The 8,823-nt window shown below is 38.7% G+C and overlaps 1 long non-coding RNA gene across 3 annotated transcripts in view; it reads right to left on the bottom strand.

Annotated features, from left to right (window-relative positions):
- The window catches only part of LOC145672937 (uncharacterized), a 42,538-nt gene extending 36,802 nt beyond the window's left edge, over positions 1-5,736 (bottom strand). For 2 of the 3 annotated variants that reach the window (XR_014128703.1, XR_014128706.1), the window contains exon 1: positions 2,005-2,190. This is a non-coding gene — a long non-coding RNA (uncharacterized LOC145672937). Of the gene's footprint in view, positions 1-2,004; positions 2,191-5,636 lie in introns of those variants that run through there. The other variant, XR_014128705.1, reaches the window with a different exon arrangement.
- Positions 5,737-8,823: the final 3,087 nt, after the last annotated feature.

The raw sequence follows: 8,823 nt of genomic DNA on the forward strand, positions 1-8,823 counted from the left end.
AAACGCCTTTAACACACACAAGGAATGAAGTAGTAACTATTTGTGCACATTAAATTAAATACTGGGAAGAACTCTTTAAAATGACTTCAAGTTTGGAAGGATCAGTTAAACAGTGTTGCCACAACAGAAGAGAGAAAAGTTGAATTTGGAAATAGTGCAATATCTTGAAAAAGGTCCCTAGTACAGTATGATTTAAAATTCATAGAGCAAATCAGTATGTCATACGGAGCATTATCACGTTTATTTGAGATCGATAAGTCAAGTACTTACCGAGATATTCGGTACTCTGTAAAAGCCGAGAATTTTGTGCTGTACAAGATGGTAACGCTGTTTCAAAATTCCTTTTTTTCCCTCTGCGTGGGAGAAATATTAAAGTACTAATCTGTGACACAAGTTATATTCTGTGACATGCCGAATTAAAGGAAACTATTTAAAATAAGGAAACAGGGCCTATGTTTAGCAGAAGGGGTCCAGCTCTTTTCTCTAAAAAAATGTTACCGGTACTATTTTGGTAATTTCTGATCACATTCGGTTAGTTTAGGGTAGGGTTGGTTAGTTTAATCAGGTTAGGCTAGTTTAGGTTACGTTAGGTTAGTTCAGTTTATGTTAGATTAGTGTAGGAGTCCCGCATAATTTTCCGAAAAAATGATTGAATTTCGCTTATTTCTACTAATATTACGTTAGTTTAGGTTAGTTCAGGTTAGCTTACGTTAGTTTATGTTAGGTTAGGTTAGATTTGGTTACGTCATGTTACGTCTAAGTGCTTGTATTACTCATTTCTCCTGTAAATTTTGTGTTTTTTACGTGCTTCTGGACCCCTTGTACTAAACATACTCCGGAAACAGAATATGTTTTCTGTTTCATGAATTTCATAATGTACGAATAATTGTTTCTTGATCATCATAAACATGTATTTCTTTAATTTAATTTCTTTCTCCTGAATATAAGTTAGAAAAGACAATAAAACGTAGATATTAATAGTTGTAAAATTTGAATTGAAAATACATAGGCTAAGTTCTCTTAAATGGTAGCAAAATTTTTCAAATCATCCAATATTTATACGTACTATCCAATTTTAGGGGACCATACACAGTTTATTTTGTATTTCATTCACCACGAAATTAACTACAAATAATGTATGAATATTGTTTTTTAAGAATTGAGTTGTATTTTTGGATTCATAGGAGCCGATACCCTTATGAGGACTCAAATCTCATGAGTAAAAGTACAGCATGTAGAAATATGCCATAAAAGCTATGTGGAACAAACACCAAACAACCCCTGTTAAGTGGCCATTAATAACAAGAAATGTATGGGATCGGTTAAGAAACGGAGAACCTGGTGGGACCATGAACGGTTGGATCCGTAGTGAGTTGACGAGTAAACGAGTACAGTATAAAAAGAATCCAATCTAGATGACTACAAAAAGCAAGGAAGTATTTAACCAAGTCAGGGCAGGGCCAAAGTAGTGGAAACTCAAGGTATCTATAGGGACCGGGCGCGTTAGCAAAGGTGGGTAAGTTGTAAACAAAACAATGTAAACATACTGTGTAAAGAATATTCCATAGTTCTGCAAATTATATACGAGATCGTATTCCTTAGCACAGCATAACTTTCTGTATAACGTCCCATGTTTATGCCATTTAGGCTAAGGAGGGACAATGATTAAGGCAAGTGATTGATGATAGAAGAATAAGGGGATGAGAATGTGAGAGAAAGCGAGAGTACTTGACAACCTCATGGACACGATGTTATCCACCACAAACTTACTGGATCGGAAATCGTATCAGGGACCCCACGCACCAGAGGTAAGTGCTGTACCATTGAGCAACCGTGCCCTCGCAGTTTAACTTTAAGAAGGCATAACCACACAATTTTCCTATTATAATTTAATCAAAATCTTTTGTTTTTGTACAATGGTTCAGAATAATTGAATATAGATTTATGATATTCTGCAAAATGATATGTGTGAAAAGCGATTATTCTCGGAAAAATAGTACAAACCTCTGCATGGTGGTCTGCAACATGCCACCTCTGCATCATTTCATCTATTTGAACAGAATGAAGTTGGAAACTCACGCGGGCTTTTGTTCGTATAGAGGAGGCATGTCAGCGACAGTGCATATGCGCGTAAATGAAGACAAGAGAGAGAGACAAGCACCATCCTGTGCTACGTGGGACTGTGTCCTAGAAAACAAACACGTCACCACGTGAAAGTAAAACCGAAATACTTATTTTCGCTTTGTGTTGACGCAAACAGTTACGAAATGAGAGGGTCCAGATATAAATACGAGGGTCATTTCAAAAGTCTTGCACACAGCCTATGCACGACCGTTTGAGTGGTTTGATCAAGTTCACTTTTAGGTCAGTTGTGGGTCAGAGTTTGGGCTTGACGATTGTTTCTGTTTTCTGGTTTGCTTAGCTGTGTTGTGAGAAATTCAGTGGTGAACCTGCCTGAAATTGCGTTACACATGATGATAAGCGTTCCTATATCACCATCGAAACTCTATGTGGAAAGAATCCAACTGAAATATACAATGCTTTGCGGGAGGTTTGTCGAAATATTGTAGTGGATCATAGCCAGTGGCGTATTTACGATTTTGTTTCAGGGAGGGCTTTGCTAACTTTCGGGGGGGCTTTGCCTGAAAATGTGAAAATTCTGCAAGATATTTCATATACTTTACTATAGTAAATAAGATTTCGGGGGGGGATTAAGCCCGGAAGCCCCACCCCTAAATACGCCACTGATCATAGCACTGTATTTCGGTGCTCAGCTCGTTTCCGTGAAGGTCGTGTAAGCACTGCGGACACCCCAAGAAGTGAAAGACCATCAATTGCAACAGACTACACTCCTGAGATTATTGTGAATGACATTTTGAGAGAGGGTCGACGAAAACATGTAAGAAAATTGCATATGAGGCCAAAATATCGGTCACTTCACTTTACAGAATTATTACTGAGAAGCTGAAGATGAGATGGGTTCCGCATGATCTGAGTAAAGAGCAGAAACATGTTGCAAAAGAATCGCAGAAAAATTGCTTCAACGCTATCAAACAGAAAATCAGTTTCTTTAAACGACTGTTGCAATTGATGAAACCTGGATATGAGAGTTTGAACCAGAATTGAAGTTTCAGTCGTCACAATAAAACAGTTCAGACTCTTCAGGCCCGAAGAAATTCCGCTAGGAAAAATCAAACGTTTAACTCAGTGATCCTCGCGTATGATACGAATGGAAAGATGGCTACAATAGAGTCTATACCATGCGTATACTACAAGCTGTTTCTGCAAAATGTTTTGCGCCCGAAAATTATTGAAAGAAATCCTGACATGCTTGCAGCTGGTGTCCTCATTCTGAACGATAATGCAAGGCCGCACACTGATCTACAAGTAAGGGTGACAATTAACAAGTATGGATGGAAAATACTTCCCTTCCCAATATAGTCCTGATTTGAGCCCACCAGATTTTGATTTGTTTCCCAAATTAAAAGAATTACTCTGTGGAAAACGTTTAGATTAGATTGACGAAGCTTTCAGTAAGGTGACCCAGTGATCAGGCACCTCAACAATGAAGGTGCAATATCCAGAATACAAAATTTGCAAAATGTTGGGAAGCTGTCATAAACAAGTATGGAGATTGTATTGACGGCCTGTAAAGGTATTTTGTACAATAAATTATTAGCTTGCATAACATCTTTCAGTGTGGAGAACTTTTGAAATGACTGTCGTACAATATATTGGAAAAAAATATTCCGAACAGTTGCTGGGACATAATATTGTACGTAACGGTACATCTAAACACTAAATGCAAAGATTAGAAGCTATTTGTACGGTACCGTGCAACGCTAAATAACAGTATATGAGTCTAATTTCGTATTAATGTTCGCAAAATCTGCGGATCGCAAACGAACACAAACAATGCAATAAATAATTATAATTGCATACCGAGAATCGTAAAAAAAAAGTCATACTTTACATTTCGTTAACACAATCCACTGCAGAATGAAGCCGTATAAAACATTTTAAGACATTCATTAATTACGACCTAGCAGTTGTGTATGTAAGCAGTATAAGAGAAAACTTGAACATGATTTTTGTGATATTAATGCACAATTCACAAATTTTTACGTTTGCTGGAGTATTATAGAAGGAGTTTACCAAATGTATACTAAACTAAGCTAACCAAAGCCAACCTACGTATCCTAACTCATATTTTATGTTCAAGGAAAAAAGAAAGAAAAAACACCTAAGTAAAATTTTAATGAACCCCATCAGCACTATATTACAAAAGTTAAACATATCATGCATTGTTGTGCGTGAGCCAGTGTATAGTACATTACGTCATTCTTACTACTTGCTACTACTTGCATTTTGGTCAACTTATTTACCTTTGAATTTATAGTAAATATGGTGCTTTTTTTACTTTCGGCGCACCAAATTTTGAAAGATTTACATGTAAAATTCCCTACTCTCCATGAAATGACATAAAAAATATTCTGCAAGCGATAGAGTTAAATACAAAGTAATACACCTGTATTTTATGTTTACATGTGTAGGTTACCATAGTTCACGTCCCTCGATTTGGCGTGTGGCATCAGCCAACAAGCTCGCAGTACGCTGTTACTATACCTTCAGGGAGGAACCTAACCATTCATAATTGTCCACAAATACGAACAAAATTAATTATCAATGATTTGATTCCTCCATGAAGGTTTAGTAACAGCGCACTGTAAGCTTATTGGTTGATGCCACACGCCAATTCGGGTGACGCGAAGTATAGTGTAAAATCCTCACGAGTACTTTACTACGGATAAAATAAGTGAATGTATATAAATGATGGTTGCATTAGAAACTATTTTCCACCGGTGCTGTATTTGTGCACAGTGTACAGAAGTTGTATTTTATGTTTACAAGTGGAACGCTACAAGTATGAAACCGTGACAAGAATTATTGAAACTCATATCATTACCAAAATCCACTCATTTCACTATCTTTATTTTTGCATATACCAATCTTCGCTGACGCACCTGCTCCCTTCGGACGCAACCCCTCGCTAGAGCTCGCGCCCTTCAGCTTCGCCCTACCGTGACTCGGTGAGATAGCATTCGTGCTTTTTAGTGGCCTACTAGCACAGGTTGTTTCTTATTTTTTGCATTCCAGTTTTTATGCATACATCCGGACGCCGTATTTACGCGCAAATCCTAGAAGAATTTTAATTTTCAACAATTGATTATGATGGTCCCCTTGAAATTTAACTATTCCATTTGACAAGTTTCCATGTCGGCCAGCGCAAATCATTTAGTAAACAATAAGAAGGAATTTGTGAAAGACTTGTAATTTATGAACAATTATTTCGAGTTGTGCGGCAAAAGTAAAGCTGCACGAGAAATATTCCTAAAAATGTATTTAAAATATGTCGAGCTTCACATGAAAGGCAGTAGCGCGTTTCAAACTTATGATTTGTAACTATACATTCAATAAATGAGCTGACAAATACAGAAGATAACGTACAGTTTGACAAGTTGGCGGCAAAGTAGAAATTTAAAAAATACACGAATTTTATGGTACATATAATTAGGTATTTCCAGAAAAAATGCCTATTTCATTGGTGATTATAGGCTACAACTCATACAGCTAACCTTTGTAAAGATTTATAATACGGTAGCAAAATAATAATAAATGAAAAATATTTAGTTAGGGCCAATGACTTTAAAATTTTAAGTTCCTAAGTGAGAGTTCATCTGTACAAATAATACCACACAAAGAAATTTGTTTCGTGACCTGATGGGTAATGCCAGAGACTTGGGGAACTATTCCGATATGGATTGCGTCAACGAAAGCAATATTTAATATTTTGTTAGTGATAATCGGCATGTCAGTTACAATGACTTCTTGCATTTCTTGTATGTACAATTTCTTCAACATTGCTTCCGAATGATCCCCTTAGACATGCAAACGAAGAAAGTGAGTAATTATCATCTTTACACCGCTTGGCTACACCCACCAGCTACAAAACAGCCAAAGAAATTGTGCTTGCAAATCATCCTTTGTATTGCTTCAATTGGAACAAACTATTACTTATTTCATTCATTCGTGTTTAAAAAAGAAATAGTAACAAGTCGGTAATATTTACAGATAATATTGAATTGTTTCGATATTACTCCCCTAAAGTTGCACGAGAATAAGTATATTCACCGCACGCTCGTAAACATATTTCTACCATCTTGTTGAAATGTGAATTCGTATTACTAACTCAAGAACAATTTATATCCACATTAAGTTTAATTAGTCCCTTCAAGAACTCAAATGGGTTTCATTTCATTATATGTCCATTGATTAATGTTTTATTTCGTTTTAAACATTTCTTCACGATTTCTCTAACGCTGAGGGAAAAAAGGGAATTTTGAAACAGCGTTACCATCTTGTACAGCACAAAATTCTCGGCTTTTACAGAGTACCGAATATCTCGGTAAGTACTTGACTTATCGATCTCAAATAAACGTGATAATGCTCCGTATGACATACTGATTTGCTCTATGAATTTTAAATCATACTGTACTACCCACCCAACACAAGTACATACTGATCATGTGTAAAGAATGTTCCTCGAGGTACATTGGAATGTACATGATAGGTACGTGAATAGAGCAATCATGTGAAATACACATGTAAGGAATAAGGTTACTTCCGCCCAAAAGTACGTGCATGACACATACCGAGGAATGTATCTATTATGTGTATATCACGTACCGTGTATGTACTTGACACATTTACTTGGCATTGGCATGTGCCAGGAATGTACTAGGCATGTCAGTAATGTTCCTTAGGGCAGTGCTATGCAACTGGGGGTGCGAGTACTTAAATACTAAAACCTTAACGCTTCATTTTTACGTTCGAATTTAGAAGCTTGTACTTTTAAAAAAAGCCAAGCAACTAACTCTGAAAATATATGCCCTCCTCCGGCATCTGTGTGGCAATTTAACTATCTATTAAAATACTACAGTAACATTTTTTTTTAACTGCAATTTCATTCCCAGTCGAAACTGGGCGGGCCACAGAAGGTAACGCCTTCTCCGGGGCCAGGAGAAAAAACAGAATTGTTAGAAGCGCCTGATTATAGATGGGATACAGGAAGCAAGCTATTGATTGTGGTGATGTAAGATCATCGTTATATTGTTAGATGTTGTAGATGAAGTGTAGAGTAAGAGAGATTATGGACGATAGATATGCGGATGGCTTTGATAGATGCGACGGCGTGGGTTATAAGTTGCCGTGGCCTGGTCAAGTTCATGCAGTGCAAGTAGATGGTCGACTGGTGGATAGGCATGCCGTGGTCGTGTAGGAGTCTGATCGAGCAAAGCACCGAGAATTGGATGTGCCTCAGCTATACGGCTTTGTATATAGCGAGTGCGAAGACGATAAAGATGTTGTAAAAGCGTGGGTATGGTGGTGTGCCGATAGACCTCCCGAGTAGGAGTATTTGCCGGTAAGAAATAAGCGGTGCGCAGAGCATGACGTTCCAGGACTTGCAATTTGCTGTAGAAGTGCTGTGGAGCAGACAACCAAGAAATATGACCATGGGTAAGAGCCGGGCGGACAAAGACCTTATACGTATGGAGAAGGAGCCTGGTGTTGAGACCCCAGTTGGTGCCGCAGAGGCTTCGCAACAAATTTATTCGGCGTCGAATTTTAGTTTGTAACTGAGAAAGTTGGGCTCTCCAGGTAAGATGTTTATCAAAAGTGACGCCGAGATATTTCACACTGTTGGACAAGGTCAACGGTGAATCGAGAAGCGTAAGATGGAGACGCTCAGGATTTCGTGTCGGACAAAATTTGTTGCGGTTACGGGCGAATAAGGCCATTTGGGTTTTGGCGGGGTTCAGTTTGAGTTTCCACTTGAGACACCAGGTGACCAACTGATCGATTGCTGGTTGGAGAGTAGTGTTAATACGATCCACAGAAGAGCACAAGACGAGATACGCTGTGTCGTCAGCAAATTGGAGTGCATGGATGGGCGGCCGAGGTTGTGGCATATCTGCAACATATAAGATATAGAGTAAGGGGGAGAGCACGGAACCTTGTGGCACCCCAGCACGAAGAACAAATTGGTGAGACTGAGCCTGGTTGATTTGTATAAAAGCTGGGCGTTGATGGAGGAAATTTGCTATGAGGCGGACGTACGGTAGAGGAAGAAGATGTAGGAGTTTAAAAAGAAGACCTTGATGCCATACCGTATCGAATGCTCTCTCAATGTCAAATGAGATGAGGACACAAGGTAGTCTTTTATTGAAGTGATTGATCAGGAGGCTCGAGAGCTTTAGCAGTTGATCCGTGGTGCTGAAGGATGGTCGGAAGCCGGCTTGCGTTGTGGGCAGATGATGTTCGGTTTCTAAATAGGGATGAAGGCGTGTGACCACTATACGCTCCATGGTCTTACTGAAAACGTTGGTGAGACTTATTGGGCGATAGGAGCCGATATTTGTAGGATCTTTTTGCGGTTTCAGAAAAACCACAATTTTGGCGAGCTTCCAGAGAGGAGGAAAGTAGCCAGTTGTTAGAATAGTTGTGTACAACTGGGCGAGAACATGATGGAAGGCCTCTCCGGCTTGCCGAATTTGGTTGTAGGTAATAGTGTCGGCACCAGGAGCTGTATTGCGGCGTCGATGAAGCACATTGACTATCTCAGCACTTGTTATTGGAGCTGTCAAAGGATTAGTGTGATCAATGGTATGATCTATTGCAGGTGTAAATAACGCTCGCTCAGGATTGCCCACAGTGGTAATACGGCGGTGAGATGGATGGTAAAATAATGGAGCATTATGTGGT

This window comes from Thermobia domestica, chromosome 16, assembly GCF_964235325.1.
Source record: "Thermobia domestica chromosome 16, izTheDome1.hap1.1, whole genome shotgun sequence".
Lineage (NCBI taxonomy): Eukaryota > Metazoa > Arthropoda > Insecta > Zygentoma > Lepismatidae > Thermobia > Thermobia domestica.